The sequence below is a fragment of the Haliaeetus albicilla genome, chromosome 13 (assembly GCF_947461875.1).
Source record: "Haliaeetus albicilla chromosome 13, bHalAlb1.1, whole genome shotgun sequence".
NCBI classification, from domain to species: domain Eukaryota; kingdom Metazoa; phylum Chordata; class Aves; order Accipitriformes; family Accipitridae; genus Haliaeetus; species Haliaeetus albicilla.
Window position 1 is genome coordinate 36090642 of NC_091495.1, and position 21006 is coordinate 36111647.

A 21006-nucleotide genomic window follows, 5' to 3' on the forward strand; every position below is an offset into this window, starting at 1 on the left:
AACAGGAGAGCAACACCTCATCTTGGGGGGCTGAGGGCCCAAAAGGTCTGAAAAACAAGCAGAAGAGAAAAGATGGATGCTAGACATCACTGTTTTGCTTGGAAAAGCCTAGTGCAGACTACAGCTTTGAAAGGCAATTTCTTTATCCTGCATCTGGTTACTGTAAGATGTTGAATAGAACGGTCTGACTTCCTCGCTGCTGGCATGGGAGGTCTGCGAACAAACTATGGCACAGCGCACTCTAAAGTGGCTCTGTGCTTAGGGCTTTGTGCTGTTGAAAAATGTGCTGATTTACAGTGATTTATGTAGCCATCCTGTTTCTGTCTGATAGCTGCCTGAAGGGCAGATGTGGAAATCGCCAAGATAGGAAAATTTTGTTCCCTCCGGGCTCATCTACAATGGGAAAATGAGTTACAAAATAGTGATACATATGCATGTGTTTGTCTGTGTGTGTGTATATATATATATACACACACATACAACATTGTGTATATATATACACACAGGCAGGCTGTAAAGTCATATTCCCATGTATATTTCAAAGGCAATGATGTTTAAATATCAACATGCTACAGTCTACCTTAGAGAGTACTCTAACCAGCTAGTCTGTCTCAGTTAATCTGCTCTGTTAAAACACCACTCATTTTTTCACTATTTATTTCATCACTCTTCTGCCAAGGAATGAAGCAGAAGGTACATTTACAGAACAAACTCTACCCTTATACCAATGCCATGGAAAAGCATTCAACCCTAGTGCTTAAATGTATGGAAAACCCAAGTTCTCCTTATCCTTATTCTTTGAGTTACTCAGGACAGTACCAGAAGATACCTTCAAAATGACAACGCTGTATAACTGCTGTACTTATCTTTAACAGATCAGTTCACCTTGTGCTGTCCCACTGAAGCAAAACAGTCCTTCACCACTCTTCCAGGACAAGCCCAGAGCTGCCTACTTCAAACTGTGACCTCCTTCTTTGTCCAGACATACAGGACATCACCATTAAAGCTAAGCTTGCGTGGAAGAATTTACACAGAAAGCCATCACACACAGGACTAATCAAATGCTATTCTGATGAGCTAGAATGTGCCCACTCCTGCCATTATAGTGGGCAATGCCATTTGCACTTACTACAAGGAACTTCATCAAAACATTTCTGTGTCTCTTTTCAATTGTAAAGGTTCTTGGTGTAAATCAGAATCTTCCCATTATAATCACCACTACCAGTCAAGTGGGCAGACTACTGATTTCAGTGAGGTTCTCTCAGATATCTAAAAATGAACACTTGTTCTTGAAAGTTCATTTATCCCTGTTCACACAAAAAAATTAGTACTCCAGCCAGAATACTGCAGCACTCTCCAGGGCAGCAAGCCATGATCATGATTTCATAACATGGAGCTAGCTGCATAGACTAGGGAAACTAGAAATTGGCTCCTTTAGGATAAGATTCATCTCACTTAAGATAAGATAGATCACATCCTAGAAATGTCCCTTCCACTTTATGAACTGGAGAGTCTGATCAACTAGCTCTCCTCTAAATGGTTGAAGTCCTATGAGATTAACTCAGCTCATAGTGTCAAAGAAAAACAAAGGGGGAGAAGCATTCAAAGTCCCAGGTTCCAGATGACTAAAATAGAGGTGGGCTCTAGGTTTCAAAAAAGAACTTTATCAAAGGTCTCCAGTAAGTATCTGTGCATCTGCAGGGGCACACAGGAGGGACAACTGTCTCTAATGCCTGCTGAGACTTTGTGCCATTGAAAAGGACCCTGTTGAACCTCTGAACACAGACATCCCCCCCTTTGCCTCATTATATTTCCTAAAACTCTTCATGTGTAGCTTACAACATCAGACCTGTTCCCATATAAACTTTAGCAAGGATGGTTGAAAGAAACAGCTACATTGTGCAATTTCACTGAGTGGAAAGGTGGGGTTTGGGGTTGGTGGGTTTTGTTGTGGTGGTGGCGTTTGGGAGTGGGGTGTTTTTGTTGGTTTGGGTTTTTTTGGTTGTTTTTTTTTTTTTTTTTTTTTTTTTAAAATCGCTCCTGGGTCAGTACCCAAAGTCAGCTCCAACTTACCTCTCAGCTAGGGCAGTGTTGTGCTTTACTCCCTCAGTGCCCAGAGGGCAGTGGGGCTCTTGGACACTCACTGCCAAAACTACAGTATCACACCAGCACAGAAATTTTACTATTAAACAGAGTTGTGCTTTGATTGATATGTTTTGCTTTGGCATGTTATTTTTTAAATGTTTATTGCATTAACAGGTGTTTTTTTAAGTAAGCTCTACTTTGCTGTATTGACGGAGAGATGGAGGGGCTGAATGTCAGCACATCCGTCACTTATTTTTACTGCTGCTTCACAAATGACTAAAAAAGGCAAAACATCTCAGTTGTGCAACCATGTAAACTAGGAAGGACTGAACTGAAATTGAAGCAAACAGAGTGACATGTTCTTTCCTGCTTTGAAGAAAGTATGGACATCATTTCATTACACATACAATCTCAAGTTTCATCATTACCATATCACAAAAAAAGTTTCTCCCAACAGCTCACTAAGTTAAAGAGATTTCAGGTGATCTAGTGCCTCGACAGTATTTCAGTATTTTTAATCTACTATGGATGAATTATTTGGGGGACTCAGGAGGCAGGGGAACCACAACCAATTTAGAGAAGGGTTGGGAGGTGGGAAGGAAATGGACCCTGTAAGAGGTTCAAGAGTGCCAGTTCTATTTATTATAGTTTTGATCAAAAAGTAACTGAATTGCTTTGGTTTCTGGAGGTGTAGGGGAAGTTACAGCAAAAGAGCATTCTGTGCTGTTTAAGCATTCTGAGTATAGTATACCAGGAAACACTACAAGAACAAGGGGTCCAAATCTTCCTTTTTTTCCTCTCCATTTCGCTTTGTCTTGAAAAGAAACTTCAAGGTAGTGCAATCATACCCCTTGAAGGGCTATTCCCTCGAATAGCCTAATTCTAGGATCTGGTTCCATCCCTACTAAGGTAAATGGACTTAATAGGAGCAGGTTTGGGCTCCTGTTGAGTAGCACTCAGCCCTGGTGAACTACCCTTTCAGAAGGACCTTTCACTGATTCATTTGAATGTTCCTACAGTATAATCTTTGGAAGCACAAAGCACTCACTTCAAATGAGTCATGCCAGAAGCTGCAAAGATTAAGCATCAGAAACAATGTATGAACGATTTGTTGGAACTGACCCCATAGAGCGAAAAATGAACTTGTGGTCTTAATTTTCAAGACAGGACAAACACTGTCAGTGACACTAAAATGCCCATTATCTGACTACATTCATTCCCTTCCATGATTAGGGGTCCTCCTTATTTGACATAACCACTCATTTCTGCAAACTGAGTCTAGTGTATTCACTACAGATGAAAACAGCCCACACATTTAATACTGCTGATATTTAGAAGTAATAAAAGTGCATCACAGCAAGGACAAATAGACTGCAACTTTTTTCTTTTCTTCCAAAAAAATAGTTTACCTGGCTTTTCAGGGATCAAAAAAAAAAAATCTTTCTGTGATTATTATAGTTACTTTGAATTCCAGTTTAACATAAACAGCTGGTTTCTTTCATTTTGCACCACCAAAAAAGTTAAATGGTATCCAAACTTGGAGTATCAGCTTACTATATGTGTTGCCTGAAAATTGAACTGTAGATTGGGATGAAAAGCGTGACAGTCTTAAGTACAGTGCTGAAAGCAGCACTGTTAAAAATGCAGTAAAGAAAAAAAGACAACTCTTATCAGGAAGGCGATGTCCTTGGTATGTATGTACAACTGCTAATTAGAGAGATCTCAGCCTTTTTATTTCTTCAGTGAGCATATAGTTTTTCTTTCTCTGTGTCCAGCGGCATTACTTCTCTTGGTTTCAAAGTATTACCAGCAAAGGTAACGCAGGTACAGATGAACAGACCTTGGGTTACCAGAGACAAAACAATCTACCATAAATTTATACTGAAACACACATTGCAAGGGTTTCTAATCTGAAGGCATTCTGTTCTGCATGTAGTGCAATCCACTAGTTTCTAGATGTGTCATGTGTCCAGTGTGCTGCATTTTTCCCAAGTCACTGGTAACTTTATGCCCTTCATTCTTGTGGTATTGTTATTCATAATCTTTTCTTTGGCGGGTTGCTGTCATTTATAGTGTTTCTTCTCAGTTGCCAGAAGTCACACAGGGAGAAAATAAACAGAGAAACAGTGGGATGCATTGTCTATGTATTGAATTATCCTCTAGTTTACTTAAGCTTTTCATGAGTACTGACCCAACTTTCAGAATACAAGTGGGCTAGCACAACCATCCTGTTAGCCAGTTCCCTCACACACAGCTAATCTGCCTGGTTGGTGTCTTTAATAACCACAGCTACAATTTGGGAAAATAGACACGTTTTACTTTTTAATCTTGTTCAAAGGCTGCTCACATGAAAAATATTTTGGCTTCTAAAATGTTGAAAAGCCATTTTAAAATGCAAATAAAATCTAAGCCAGATCAACATTTCTATATTTGAGGGGTTTATTTTAGGATTAAAGAATATCAACACACACCCTTAAAGTGTCTGAGGTAGCTTAAAACAATAAAACTAAGAGCAACGACCTATCACTGAAAATAAGAAACATGAGGTTGAACTTCTGTCACAAAGGCCAGAAACCTCCTTATCCACTGGTACAGTGCATAGGACACACAAAAGCCTGAAAACTAGCTTCTAGATGGTCTCAGACAGTCACCTCCAGGGTGAGGTATTGCCATCCTCATTGTTCCCTGGAATCACAAAAGGGAGACCTCCTCCCTAGCTCACCTCTGCTCTCTTCCCACCGCACACCCAGGCAGCCACCAGCTCTCCATACCAGTCCAGCAGCGATTCCACTGGGGGATCTCAAAAAGACAACTTCATAAGCAGCTCTTACCTCAGTGAAAAGGAAAGAATTTATTAAAGGAATAGGGGGACCCCCTCAAAAGCTGAAGCGAAACAGTACTGGATGTTGTGTTACAGACTTGTAGGGAACAATCTCCCTTTGTGGGGGGACAGAAGGGCTCAGCTGAACAGGGCTTTTCTATATCTGAGTTTCTCTGCAACTCTATTAATGCCTATCACGATCAGCAGGCAACTGGCCACTCTCCATATGGCTGGTTGCCTTCTCTTCCCAGGGAACTAAAGAACACGGAGGGCATCTCAAATGACGAAGACACAGTATGAGACAATATCACAACAGGGCATTTCTTTTTATAATTTAAATCAAGTAAGCAACTGATTCACGCAGGGCAGAAACTTGATAAGACATCAAAGGTCTAATCCCCAAACCATAAAGCTAACTTGCTGACAATAACTGCAGAGCTCTAACTCTCTTACATTTATCACTGCCATCAGCTTCTTCAGAACAAAGTATTTTGGAAGGCAGGCAGGCAGCTGAGTCTGGGAGGCAGATTTTGCTCTTGTTAAACTGTTGATCTTAAAACAACATGTTGCTAGGTTTAAATACTGTCATCTTTAAAAGGAGAAATCATGCTAAAAGCAAACAGTTAAATAGTACACATTTGGAATATACAAGGGTTTAACAAGCCAGTCTAATGAGAAAAAAAACACTTTTCATAGGGACACAAGAACCTGGCTGTGGTTTTCTCAAACCACTGGCAGTTCTACTTCCTCCCAACTTTGGGGTTTTATGGAACTCTTGTATGTTTGTTTGTATGTTGGGCAAAAACATTTTTCCTTTAATTTAAACCATTGTTTTCCAAGGAAAAAGGTCATTAGGAAGCCATTTATTTCTAATTATTATGAGGACTTTTGCAAAAGAAAACCCTTGAATATGAAAAACAAAATTTTGTGTGTATCTAGAAGTGGGTGGGAGGGGTCAATAAACCATGATCCAAAACAGGCAATTTACCAGAATAAAAAAGAATTTTTCCAAGTTCTGTGTCACATTTTAAGTGGCTTCTGCTTGTTTTGTAGCAGAATACATTTCCCTTGCTGTTCTTTGCCTTCTACACACCACTTGGCCAGTAGCTTTTAAATCTGTCGTAAAAGATCACCCAGCGATACCAGAGAACGTTGAAGAGTTGTCATACTAGCAGCACAACCCATTAGTCCCTTTCCACTGTGGACCTCTATATGTGAGATTTCTTGATAGCAAAAGGAATTGTTAGGGATGAGAAACCTGATGGAGGGGAATTTGCAGAGTTTCCATTTGAGTTCAGTGAGCAAAGACCCTCACCGTAGTAGGTGCTGTACCAAAAAAATCCCCAAAGCAGCTGTAATGACGGTCACACACAGTGTATTGTGGATGAAGAATCAAGAATAATAGAAGAGACTGTTGCACTCCAGAAGTAAAAAAACCAATGCTGTTTCTAAACACAGTGGAGCTGAGAACACACAGAAGATGATAATATCAGTTGATTAGGATCCTTTGATAAAAATCACCTATATCGGATTTTTTTGAGATTTTTTTTTTTAAATGGGATGCCATGAGAACCAATTCTTACACACTTAGGGAAACCTAGACACTCTGTATTAGTTATAAGAAAACTCTTCCAAGTACTTTGAAAATACAACAGATTAAAAAACAAAACAAAATGAAAAAAAAAAAAACACCAACAGAGCTCTAGAGAACAGGTATTTCATTTTAATCAGACTTTCTCACACCCCTGCAAAGTGGAAGAATTAAGGCCCAGCAAGTTCCAGCTCTTACCAAGGACTTATCTGAACATCATATTTCTACAACCCAAGAGTGAAGATTTCTGGAGTCCAAAGTCTCTGATGCAATATTTTATATTTGTGGCTTCTAGTCATACTAGAAAAGTCAGAGAATCTTTACCCTTACAGATTATTTTTGTAGGAAGCATACAATTACTCCATGTTACAGATATTGTTTATATGCAGTGGAACTGACCAACAAAATATGGACAGGGTGGCACCTATGAAATATTTTCCTATTTCATTGTGGAAAATAGCTCCCTGATACAGTTTTTGCACAGATTATAGCATTTGAAAGAATATTTAACAAAGCCCATCCCCTTCTAACAGACATACCCATCCCACCAACTCCACATCCTCTTCCTCCCCAGAGTACAAATTGTTGTCTTTCTTGGATTCTGGGACCTGGCTCTTGCAAATCACATTTTAGTGCTTGTGAGCTCAAGCAGAGCAACCGTACCACAGCTTTGTTTCTCTGTTGTGTGTAGTGGCCTGGAAAGCCAGCAGCGAGATGGCTAATTTCGACCAAATTTCATTGGCATGGGAGGAAGAAAAGAAACAGCGAAGCCATTTTTAAAAAAAAGCTTAATCTTTGCTCCCTGCCCTCTGCCTCACAGAGAGGAGGGAGAGTAGATGCCATGCTGAGGTCTTCTCACCTCCCCTTGGGCTGAGGAAAAGGAACATTAGGTGAGCGGCCGAAGGGCAATCGCTCATTCTCCTCCCTTCCCTGGAGGGAGAGGCCGGCCAAGCACCTAAGCAGAATTAAAAGCTGCCCACCACAGGCTGCCGATGCTCTCGGTGGGCAGTGCTTGACCACATTAAAAAGCAAACCGGCTAAATATGACAAATGTCAGTCTAAACGTATTCAGCCATGAATATGGCTTGGACTAGATGAACAAGGGAATTTTTCAGGCTCCTCAGCAAACATAACTCGCTGTTTAACTGTTCAGAAAGCAGAAGAGCAAAGGTTTTATGTGAATTCAGTATGCCAGTATTCACTACTGGAGAGGCCACCTTCTACTTAAGATGCAGGTCTGGGGTCATAAAAAGTTTGTCCCCCATCAGATCTAGCACAGACTGCCGTTGATACCTGGGCTAAGTTACTCTTCTGTCGTTGCACCATCTATCTGCCGCTTGACCTTTTGGATGTCACCTACCCTAGCCACCTCTTACAGCACCTCAGGAGGGCCAGGCCTTCCTGACTGACAAAAGTCCCCTGAGGTCCATCACTATTGCCATCTACAGCACAGCTCCAGCCACAGCTTACTCGGAGCAGCACCGTTGGCCGACCCCAACACGTCTGCCATGGGTTTGCTGTCACTGGCTTGGAGTCAGGCTCCCAGGTAGGGAAATATGTTCGGCTGCAAAGCTGCTTGACAGAAAGGGATGCCAAAGTACCACAGACTGCTGACACAAATGACTCCAATTACTTTGTGGCATTTTCCCACTATCCAGACAGTCCATAGAAAACGGCCACACCTTTAAATAATTCTTTCGGATTCATGTGCTTTGGAAAGCTAAACATTTAAGTCCTCTGCAGCTGTAGTTGATACCTAAATATACATTCTCCTCACAACTTGCCTCTAAAGAAGAGAAATTGCACTAGCATCAGTTTACAGCCAGTGAATTTAGTCACAGAGATGCGGTGGCTTGTCCAAAGTCACAGAGGAAGTCTGTGGCAATGCTGGGAATTAAACCCAAGACTCCAGAAACTCATTCTTGTTTTTTAACCACATGCGTCATCCTTCCAAACGTTCTTTCCTACAAAAAGATTTAGTCATGGCTGAAAAAGGCCCGGCTCATTAACAAAGTAAGGACACAGCAAGAGAAACGGTATGAATCCTTCAAAACTGGCATGTGGATTTTCTTGTTAAAAACATTTGAGGATGTTTTGTAAACTAAATTATGACCTTCTTTGTTTCCATTAAAAAAAAAAAAGTCTTTGCTGAAGGTCATTTTTAATGGGATCTAGGATGATGTTCCAAGGCAAAAGCATGGGCTGAGCTGTTTTGGCTCTGCACGCCATTAATTCTCTCAAGTTTTGAAAAACAGTGTGGTACTGATTGGTTTTTTAGGTCTTTCAGGGCAAGTTCTGAATTCAAGGTCTCACACAGTTCTCCTCTTCTTCTGAGCTTAGAAGAATAGAGGAGAACAATAATACATTTAGTTTGTAAGAGGTATATACCTGCAATATTCCTTCCTTAAAAGGACCGGGTCTACCTAAAAATCAAGGCAATATTTGGAGCCAGGACTCTACCCTTTCTACCTACAATGAACAGACTAAATCACAGACAAGCCATTTTATCTCTTGGTGCTTCTTTAGTCCTTGCCCCCCAAAAAATCAGGCTATTATTACTTGTCTTTGTAAAGCATTTCATAAACCATGAATCAAAAATGCAATATAATAGCAAAACATTAAGTAAGTGCCAAAGCCACAAGATCAGGCTCTGAACGAGGCCACAGACTTGACTTTCACTTGAGTTCTCTTGGGCTTATTTATTGCCGAGCACGGATTACTTGGATTTTCTATGACAGTTTAGCACAGTGTTTTATTTAGTTGTGGGGTTTTTAGTTTTAGGAACACCTCTGTTTTCAGATATTTCTTTGATGTAGCTGTCAGACATGTAGAAGCAATGACAGCATTGTTAACATATCCATCAAAACACAAAATAGATATGATACATTAATGTTTCTACAGCAAACTGATACTAATAAGGCAGAGGTACATTTTTCAAGGTTTTTCTAAATGTTGTTCCTTACCACTAATTTGTCTAAAAGCTATACCATAGTGCTTCTCAACAGCAATATTTCAACCAAATTACAAGTTTACCTGAGAAAAATAGAACATACTCCAACCAAGAAGGATATGTTCCTTAGCATGGCTTCCATACCTAAATACTTCAATCTTTTCTTCTCCCAGTTGGAAAAGCAGAGAGGATTAGCATGACAAGGAGTTGATATCATGATTTATCTGCTGCCTACCATGCTTTTAATATCACATCATCTACCAGATAAAAATAAATGACAGTGGAAAGTCTTAACACAGAGTATGCAAGACATATGTCTGTTAGCTGCTCTAAGAGGAAGGAAGCTGTAAATTGGCTAAACACTTTGCCCTCCTTGCGCTAAAAGTTTCATTAAGGAAACTGGACAATGCCTGAAGTTGAGAATGTTTTGTTTCTGTAAAATATTGTTGAACCACAAGAGGATCCAAGCTAACTAAATATGGAGCAAGAGATGGTTTTGTCTACCAGCCCAAAATATTCTGTTACTGATTCATTGGTAACTTATGACTGGTTTGGATATAATCTTAACCAACCATCATTGGTTTTGGGAGGTGAAATGACATGAGTCAACTGAAATTAATATGATAAAGAACAGCTCACTCTTACTGCTTAAGTAAGTCCAGTCAAAGCTTTGCTTCTTGCAACACTGTTCAAGTCCTAACCTTTGAGAAAAGGTAAATACAAAAAGGCATAGGAGCTCCATTTATCATACAATTCCTTTCTCCCTAGCTCAAAAGCATAACAGCCTTGTACAGATGGAAATGAAACATAATACCATGTTTTCACGTGCACAGAACACCCAAAGAAACAATAGACAAATGGAGTATTTTTTTTCCATGTAGTATCTGTATCGCATACACAGCTTCGTAAAGCACTGCTGCCCATTACTCAACATTCTTCTTTCTTCTTCTCATTTCTAAGCCTAAAAATCTTGTCAATCAAGAGATACTCCAAGCTCTTTCAGCAAGGCTGACAACCTCGCACAAGAATCCAATTAAGATCTTGTTCTTTGGCTATAGTAAAGTCACACCCATAAACTGTTAAAACTTAAACTCTGGAAGTGATAGAGAACTATTTAAAATAGAGAAAAATGCTACAAATAAATGTAATCACTGAATTTTGAGACTATGTCTAACAATCCCTGCAGAAGTAGTACAGACAAATGTGAGGTTTTAGGCTGAATCTTGAACGCCAGATAAAGGAGCAGGTGACCTGGTCCCACCAATAGAAAGGAGGTGGATTCCAGAAGTTATCTACTGTTAAACATATATAAAATTCCAGTAGAGAGAGTGGTAAGTCTGGGGGAAACATGACTCTCAGCAATCAACAGCCTTCTAATTTAAACCTTTAATCCCTAACTTGGATTACCTTAGTTGTCGGTGTGAGGGAATATACACCATTATCTAACCACTATAAGAGTACCTAGCTTTAAAGTTTTCGGGTTGTACGAGTTTCCCCAATCACTCTGTAGGTTGCCTTTTACCCTTGAGTTTTCCCCAGTTCTCTTCTCCTTTTGTTTATCTGTAATATGTAAGCAGAACACTTTTTAAATAAAATTGTGCTCTGGCACAGCATAAACAGGTTATCAGTTTGAATATGATCCACCTGTAATGAATCATATATGATGTATCATAGATATCATAAAAATCTAGAGCCAAAACAGACTTGCTTTTTCTATGTTTAGGCTGCTCTTAAGAGATTGAAAGAGCAACTGATAACTGCTACAAAATTCGCCTACATTCTCAAAAGTCATTAACTAGTCATGTATTTTATGTACACAAAAAGAAGATCCCCACTGTTCCTTAAAGGATTCACACTGTCTGCAAGCTTTAAAATACTGTGGTTCTCAAGGGCAGGCAGTCTATGATTGCTCATCTTTGCCTGCCTCAAAGTTACAAACTTGAATGGAAACTTAAAGGGAGGTGTCAGGGTTTGTATGTTCTTAGCCAAGACCTAATACTTAGCTGAAGAGGAGCTTCTAGATCTAATCATCTTCTTGCACTCTATTTTATTACTGGCCCAGAGCTATCTGAAGTACCAGTTTCTTCTGTCTGATAAGAGTATGCAACATGGTGTTTCATGGGCCTCACTGCTTTCTCTCCTGCTCCCTTAATGGATTACATTTTCATGCGAAGTATTACTGAATTGGTAACTGTACGGATCTTACCCTTGATTCACCCTGGTTTATATTGTTCTTGGCTAGAAGAGGTAAGAATGAACAACCCCCAATGAGAAGTCCAACCAACTTCCTCCAGGGGAACTGCAGGTGTGCAGAGACCACTTATCATCTTTAGAAAATAAAAATCTATAGTTTCTCCTTGCTGGCATAATATGGTGCAAGCCAGACCACTTTCACTAGGACAGATAAGTCAAGCCCCCTCCTTTGATGAAAGGGAAAAAAAAAAGCAATTGCATCCAAATAAAGACACAAGTAAAGGAATGGTAATTTATTTTCACCCAGTGTGACTCTGAAAACACACAAAGATTAGATTCAGCAAGCCTGGAGATCTACACAGGAACACCCTACAAAAGGATTTTGCAGCAATGCTTCCAGAGTTCCTGCTTCTGGCCAGGACACAAAATACCACAAGAACAGCCACAGTTTAACACAGAACTGGTTATACATGCAAGAGTAATGAAGATGGAAGGAGGGGGCATAACAGACACAAAAACACAGGATGTTCACAAGCTCTGTCCAACCTATAGAAAAGCTTGGGTTTCTTTACAGCTCAAGTTCAGTTGAAACTTTGCGCAATTCAATCAGGAATGCCAGAGTGGAAAAAAACACTTGATCCAGCTCTAATATTCTCTTTACCTCAAATACATGTATAATGTTGGTTCCTAATTGTTGATTAGTGATAGCCTTAAAGGTGAGAGACAAATGGCACAGTGACAAATCCAGCACCCTGACAGGGTGCAGAAGGACATGGCTAAAGAGGGTGCGAAGAGAAGGCATTGGTGGTAGCAGAGCCTGGAAGAAACCAGTGAGGTGAGGGGAAGCAAGGAGGATACAGCAGTGGCACTGAGGCCTGCCTTAGAAAGGTCTCAGATGGCGATTGCAGAGCTGCCATTCCAACTTCTTTATATTTTGTGTTTGCCAACCTATCTGCAAGATGCTCATGCACATGCAGGCAAATTTTTCCCAAAGCCGATGCAAAGAATACATGTCATTTCTTTATTATTAACATGCAGACACATCATATGGAAAGCACAGACCTTTCCTCACACATCATTTACTGGCACCAGTTGCACTGACTTTAGCAAAGTTACTCCTGATTTACATCTGCGTAAAAATAAGTCCAATGTGTTCAAGGAAATACTCTGCACAGCTGGGACAGTTTAGACACATGAAATAGATGTTTGTAACACCATGTGATTAAAGAAAAACCCAAACCACAGAGTTTAGATCTGAATCCAAATCATCCTCAAGCTTGGTGTGTTTTAGATCCAAGATTTTGATTCAGACCCTTGTCTATATAAATTGTAGCAATTCACAATTTGCTGTGATTTCAACTAATATATCATACTGAATAGATCAGCACCTACTTTGGATTTTACAGGCTTTGTGGTAACTGGTAAATTAAGTTGTGGAACATGAACAGTAATGAGTACTGGTCTAGAACAAAAGAGAAACATGGAAAATAAACACGTTAACAGGCAAGTGCCGACTTGATGTTCCATTGAAATTATAATTTCCATTGTCCCTGACTCAGATGTGAACATTAATTTCCTATATCAGCAAAAATGTGATAATTAGAAGAACTCACTCCAGACTTAAGCAGTAGGGACACCTATGAGAGAACCCAACAACTTCCAGTATGAAAAAATTGTTATGGCTCCAAAACCAGTTTCTGCTTAAAGTCAGAACTCTATTTATGAAGATTATCCATCAACCTCAGCTGTTTCCTTGCTCTAGTATTTGTGGGAGGGATTGAACTCTGTTAACATCATTAACAGCAGCAATTTCATTTCCTTCCATAGGACAAGTCATTGATCACTTACACATTAGAAAGCAGAACTTATCTATTCTGAAAAGATTTGAAATGCAAACAAACTTTACACAAAGTAGTAAACAAGCAAAATACCTCTCTCATTCAAGGGGTCTGCCTTCACTTCCAGCAAAGGCAAAGATCCAAGAACTTGAAGCTGAAGTTAGAAAAATTCAAAACACAAGTAAGATTCAGCTTTTAAAAAGAAAGGTAGTTTATCAGATGGATTTGCATACTCATTAGTATGAATGAGAACAGAAGTGACCCATCTATGAATATGTACATGCTTAATACTTCCTTCCCTAATAGCCTAATATTTTCCTGAATTTGAAAGTGTGCCTTTTTAAAATGTATGGACTGAGACTGGTTGTTTAAGAAGTAATTAACCCAGTAATAAAGTGAACTCATTTTCCTGCTCTTGAGAATCACTGTCCAAACCAAAATATGTCAACTATGCAGTTAGTTGTGGGAAAGAGGTTTCTTTCCTAGAGTGTAGGCCGGGAATCCCAAGTTTGAGAAAGTGCTTTCCAATTAAGTTAAAGGTCTACTGACTCCAGCCACAGATGTTTTCTCTCAGTGGTATACGCTGCCAACCAAGTTGACAATTCAGAAGTATCGGGAATATGCAGAACAAGCCTTCGTTTCCCCTTTCACTCTAAACTATGGCAATCCAGTCATTTGAAGAGCTTTCATAGTACTGTAGTCAGACAGCTTCAGACTCTTTTCTTCAGCAAGCAGTACCAAAGAACAAAAAATGCAAAATGCAATTTCTATGCTGGTTGTTAGTACTTACAGTTACTAGATGCCAGCCTTTTTCTCAACGCGATATTTTCACAACTAATCAGTATTTCATCTCTTCCCAATGTAAGAATATCCTACCCACTTGCTCCAACCCAGCCACTTACACCATTTCCATAGATTTCCCTGGGGTAGCAAAAGGAACAAGTGTCCGAAGGTAAGACAGCGACCTCCGAAGCAGATCTTGGATCCCTAACCTCTTGCCAGCCAGAGAAACAGCATTGTTGCAAGGACATGAACTGATTTTGTCAGCCCCATCTGGATGATCTTATACGACAAAACTATGTATTTTAACCAAAACCAAGTAGTGCTATGCCTCTTACTGTCATCTGAGCACTACACATGAAGAGGGTGAACAGAAATATGGTTTCTTGAGTCTCCATATCAACAGTGACACCATTCATTAGAATAAAACTACTAAAGCTGTACTTGTTTCCAAACATCCATAAATTAACGCCAAAGCCTCAGAGTGATCTACACTGCAACACCTGCCACATCCAGATGGTTTTGTTTGCTTTTGTAGCAGCAAACTCAATGCTTTCACAAGTTGGGAAGACTGCTTTGGTGTTTTTGTTTAAATAGGGGATTTTGATACATTAATCTGTTTATGCAGATATCTGCATACTTATCTACCTCTTCAGAATTAGCTTACATGTGAAATCAGAAGTTTGTTGGTGAGTTTTGTGGGTTTTTTAAATACAAACCATATGCCCTGCTACAGACACGTTTTTGAATACCTCACCAAAAACTCTGAGCCTGGAAAGATTTGGGGTTGAACTATTTCAGTTAAAGGGTATCTGAGTCAAGGTCACATTGCAAAGGAAGCACATGGGACATTTGCTTTACTGCTGCTCATACTGTGATTCTTATATTAAATACAAGAAGAGTATAGAGTCAGATTTATAGAAAAAATAGATTTCAGTGACTTAGGTATGCTGTCGTTCAGTTCAAGTAAAGAACAGATTGTTTACTATCGGAGCAGGGAGGGAACGTACTGTTTTACCCAGTGAGTGCATTCAGTAAACTGAATTAATTATCAGTATCTTTCTTCAAAGGGGTAGTTAGAAAGTAGGAAGCAACTTCGTTGCCATTAGAGAGGAGAGGGAAAATTCACCTATATCTGACTCATGGCTGCAAGTAACACTTAGAGCTTGATTAAAAACTTCAAGTCAATACTGAAGTGGGAAAATGTCAACTGTTTCCAAGAAGACCAGGCAACCCTTTGTCGGCTCAGCTGTATCTTAAAGAGAATACAGGCTTCTGGAAGTAGTCGATTTTGATTTCTCTGACCTCTGGCTGCTTGGAATTTTCTTTCTACATTTAAGGGCGATAAGCATTTGTTATGAAAACCCAAGCATGTCTGTAGTGATTCTTCACTCTGGCACAGACAGGAGACTCTTAACTGCTTTTGTGTGAATAAAACTACAGTGATGAATTCACAGACTAACAGTAACTGGCTGAACAAAAATTTCTATGGTCTTTTATTGTGGCTCAGAGGATCAGAACTGGACTCCCAGCTATGTCTGTGACCAGTGGGCACAAAACACAATTTTTCCAAAACTGTCAGTGTGCCATCTGCAAAAACACAGCTGCAACGTGGAATAGTCCATGTTACCCTGCATGGAGAAGAGTTTTATACACCACAGCTACCTGTTAAACTCAGAAGACCCATCTCTATCTAAACATCAGTGATCTTTTTGGCTCTTTGTCATTGGAGAAGATAACTTGTCCAAGAGAAATAATTTAATACACTTGGAAAATATTTTTCCAAATAACTGATTAATTTCAGTTTTTCATTTAATTCTGGTTTCTGGACTCTACACCAAGCCATTGTAAACTACATCAGCATATGCAGCTATTGCTTTTTCTTGCAAGTTACGTAATTCAGATCAGCAGTACTTAAAATGATCAGGTCCAGAGGGTTATTTTCCTCTAGTAAGTTGACAACCTTCCCTACACACTCCTATCATCTCAATGGAAATATAACTACCTACAGATACAGTCAGAGAGATTTGCAGCTTGCTTTTTAAACTCCTTTGACTCCCTAAAGTATAAATCATTAGCTAGATTGATCAGTATGTTCATGGGACACATTAATTGGGATAAACAAAAGATAAACAAACATGCCTTTTTCAGCACTGCTAACTCAAGGACATTTCTTTCCAAAATCAGGAGTTGAAGGTTGCCAGGTGAGGTCAATGTCCAAGATTTTTTGGCCCAACCAATGGCTACTTGTTACATTTAATAGGAAAAAGCATTAGCAAAACACACTGCACCTGCAGAAAACCAGACATGAACACAATGAATTATGCATCATTTCACTTCAAGATTTAAACCTTCTCTGAACTGTAGATGCAGCACAGAAAGGCATCCCCATCTACATTTGGTTGCTCTTCTAATAACTCATAATAAAATCCTCTTTGCCTTTATTTTGTAGTTTGTTATTTCTAAGAGCCAGGCATCACCTGGGATTTTTATGAACTGTAAGCCTACCCAGGGAAGCTGTAAATTACTTAAACTGTATTACGGCATTTCAGTTGGTGTGTTTCAGTGCAGGTAATAGAATTTGTGCTGAAAGTGCTCAGCTTCAGGAATTTTCCTAGCAGCCTAAGAGACTAAGAAACAATTTACTACTTTATCCTGTGCTTTATCCTTTTTAGATTCTATTAATAGAAAAGCTCCACAGCCACAATCTTAGCATTTTTCTGAACTAGTGAACTCAATCCAGTTTACAAGAGTCAGTAAAGTGCTGCTAACAATAGTGCCTTTCTTCTTAAACAGGTAAGATCTTCATGCTCTCAGGAGCCAGTTGGCTGTGGATCTCCTCTGTTATTAACAGACAAGAAAACCGAAAAGGCTGATGAACTTTTGCAGGGACCCATTTGTAATACAACCTTCAGTAGGGCTTATTCTCCCAATCCTAAAATGAGCACAGATCAGAAAGTGCTATCTGTCTTTTCCTTTCAGGAAAGGTGCATGCTTCCTCCACAGACACCTTAGAATATTGTACATTTTTTCCTATGGTGAAAGTCCCTATTCAATATAGGATCTTCTATGGTGTTTTAATTATTTTAGTTGCATCCTTGAAGCTGAACGGTTTGACTACTTACTGAATAATATGGGCAGATCAAGAATCACTGAGGAATGCTGCCTACCATCAGTAAACAGCAGCATCTCATAGAAGACAAAATAAATAGCAGATGTCACTAAACCATCACTATGATCCCATCTGTAAATACTATAGGTCAAAGTCTTCCAAGTCGCAGCTGTGCAACCCACTTCCATTTAAATAAAGATTCACTGCTATAACAGGGAATGGTTTCCCTCGTGTTATCTAATGTACACATACAGCAGCTGTTATCACAACAGTAAAATACAAGGTGGAGGGCTTGAGGGGTGTAGGGGGGCTGGCATCCAGCAGAATTCCCAGAGTTCCTTTTTGGGAGATGTGCCGCAAATCCACTGATACAGGACGCCCCAGTACCCAACAAGGACTACGTAACTTAAATACGCAGCAGTAGCTTAAGCTAATATTGGCACTTGTGTCCACAACAATTTTGGGTGCACTCACAGAAACATACACAGGGCATATCATGGCTTGAGCTGTAACTCTTCCTTTTCCCATTGTTTCTATTATGTGGTTTAGGGAACATCTTTTCAACATTCTTCACATGCTCCCCTTCCCACCACCCCCAGAAAGGGGGGTGACACTTAGTCCTCCAACCATGAAGCTGTGGAACAAATCCCACACAGCACTAGTGCGGGAATATTCCATCTTCCGAGAGCAACCCCGAAGCTGAGTGCCAAGGTTACATTATGGCATGCAAACTGGCATCACGTCCACCCTAAAGTTCAGCTCCATGGTCTTTTTCACCCCACCACCATATAAGATTTTCCTGGTGGTGGTTCAGATTGGGTGACACAATTACCTGTCCAACAAATCCTCTCCTCCATCCCGTTGTTCCCCCGAGGGAGGATTACACGGGCAGTAGAGCTTTATCCAGACTATCTAAACCAAAAAGGCGAGGTTGAAGAATTGCAATTTCCTCTGGACAGAGGTGAAGAAATTCTCAGTTGTTTCTGCCAGATAGCCACAGGCTTCTGCTGTCTCTAGGCCAAAACAGCTTGACAAAGGCACTTAGTTTGGAAGTCCCTGAGAGGACAGGATGTTTCTCAACTCTTCTTTCCAACTAATTCTCATGTCTCCTCCACATCCCACAAGCAGGATTTCAACAGCTCCCTCCACCAGGTTAAACCAGACCAACCAATACAGTTGACCAGCGTCCTCGACACCGCTGCTGCCATACGGGGGTACGCAGACCACCTCACAACAGTGCTTCCCGCGGTTTCACAAAAGCTCACAGCCTCACACGTATACACGGAGATCTTTGTCCTGAAGACGTTGGATGTGGACAGGACAAGGCATGGAGGTGGCTGCAATAGTTCTGGGGACGAAGCTGCCACCCCCCCGCTCCTGAAACCTCACTGCACAGGGGGCCTGCCCTTTAGGTAGCCCAAAGCAAGAAGGGCTCAGGCCATCGCTCAAATAGCTACTCAAGACCTGTACAGTAATGGCAGCGAAGAAGAGACTGAGGCCACCAAAACTGACATTCTCCTTGGTGAGACCACTGCACGGTAAAGGGCCCAAAAGGCACTGGATAGCATCATGAGGAGAAGGAGTTTAATTCCAAGACAGAATATCAATCTATATTTTCAAGGCTCCTGCAGGATAGAAACATTATGCTTTTTGGACCCCCTGAATTCCCTCCCTGTTGTCACCTTGAGCTGATGAGTTAAACGGTTTCCTGAATTCCAGTTTGCTGGTGCTGTACCACAGATCACAGCCAGCACCTCCAGAAGACACACAAAGCATGGGAGGAACAGGACACTGCTCCCATTCAGAGCTGCGGTACCCAGCTTGCTTCCAGCCCTGGAGAGCAGAGGGAGGGCACGTGCTCCTTTCCTATTAAGCGAAAAATTATTTTAAAGTTACCTTGAGAAGAGCCACCACCTTAAGAACAGCCTTCATTAAGTATGGTCTTTCCACTAGATTTTGTTTCTAGCCCGAACACTTAGTTCAAACCAGAATATATCAAGTACTGCCTTGATTATTTAAGTAACAAGCATTACCCACTGACACTGGCACCAAAAGAAGCTGTTCCTTAGCAAATATAAGTTGCCAGTCACAGAGAAACAATCCACCAGAAGCCTACCTGAGAAATCCCAGTCTGCTCTGTCAGCAGGAGCACTGTGCAAAACGGAGAGCCAATACCCCAAACGGTATTCAGGCAAAGATGCATTGGCAGACTAACCCCTTCCTTACACCTCAGCCCTCCCAACAGCTCACCCAGTGTCCTCCAGGCTAAGACCTCCGGCTCCCTGGCACCACCAGCTACAAAAAGGCCAGGGAGGGGCCAGCTAATTACACAGCTGTAGCAGATCTCCATGGTGCAAATGGGAAATAGGTTTTATTCCTCCCTTCCCCCGTTAAATCCTTATTATCGCTCCATTTGAGACACTACCCAAACGCGTGTGTTGGTAAAAAGGTATAGCTCAAACTACATTATGTTAAAAAAACAAGGCTATTGCAATGAGATGACAAAATCTGTATTACTTAAAGAGAATCTCAGTGAGGAACTGGATGGATCACTCAAGGTCAATACATTTATTGGGAAGGCAGACAGGACTTACTGATGCAATTTTGTCCCACATATACTCTTACCGAGTAGCTCCTGTATAAAACTTTTAATCATTTCATGCGCCCATCCCCAAGAAAGACATCAAAGGAGGTCAAACAAGCCTTCTGCACCAAAAAAAATTCAGTTAGCAATGAAAGTTTCCAAGACAACTGTAAGATTTCTTCCTATAATTTTATTCATTCAAGCTGATCAAAGAGATTAAGTGTGAATGGAAAATCTTCTACAAATCCTGAAACTGAGTTTGATTTAGTGTCCACCCTTATGCCAGCTGTGACAGTAACAGAAATTACTCTGCAAATGCTTTCAGCGTAAAGGTTTCTCCTAAAGTCCAGAAAAACATCCTGATATGGTAAAGTAAGCATGCAAAAGTAAAAATATCATTTCCGTTAGAGCAAGAAATGAGAAATGGGCACTTGTTCCTTTTTTTCTTTCTTCAGAAAGGAAAAAGTGTTTTTCAGAGTTTTCTCGTTGTCTCAGAAAAGCTGATGCTGGCAAGTACCTTTTGTTTCATAACTGAAAATACAAGGCATAAAATTTGATCTTTCATCAACATGAGAACAGCTCTTGTGGTCCCACAGCTATTTCTGACCAGACCTTACAAGATAATAGAAACTGATTTCACTACGGCATTTCTGGGCTGAACATCTGAAGGCAAGTCACGTGTCCGTTAGTTACCTGCAACTTGCTTATTCAGTTTCGTCTTCTGAAATTTGAAAAGATTGAAAAATTTATCTGATGATTACAAGCATAGTAATCTATGGCATCCCGGCACTGCCTGGTGGAGAACAGCACTGCCACATTAGTGTTGATGTAAGTGGGTTTACTCGGCGTTGCGTGGCTCTGAAAGCCATAGGAGCTTGGGCACATGCCCTGACAACACAGTTACGCCGAGCTATGTGGTCTCCTACAACTCCTAAGCATTTGCACAATACTTAGCCGTGCAGTAGAGAAACAGTTCCAAAGCACCCGTCCTGCCTCCTTCACCTGCGCACACGTACGCAGGCGTGCACGCAGACACGGACGTGTCCCCTCGG

General features: G+C 40.6%; 1 protein-coding gene across 3 annotated transcripts in view; it reads right to left on the minus strand.

Annotated features, from left to right (window-relative positions):
* SMOC2 (SPARC related modular calcium binding 2) overlaps positions 1–21006 on the minus strand; it is a 149391-nt gene that overhangs the window by 109385 nt on the left and 19000 nt on the right. The gene's annotated exons all lie outside the window — the stretch shown is intronic.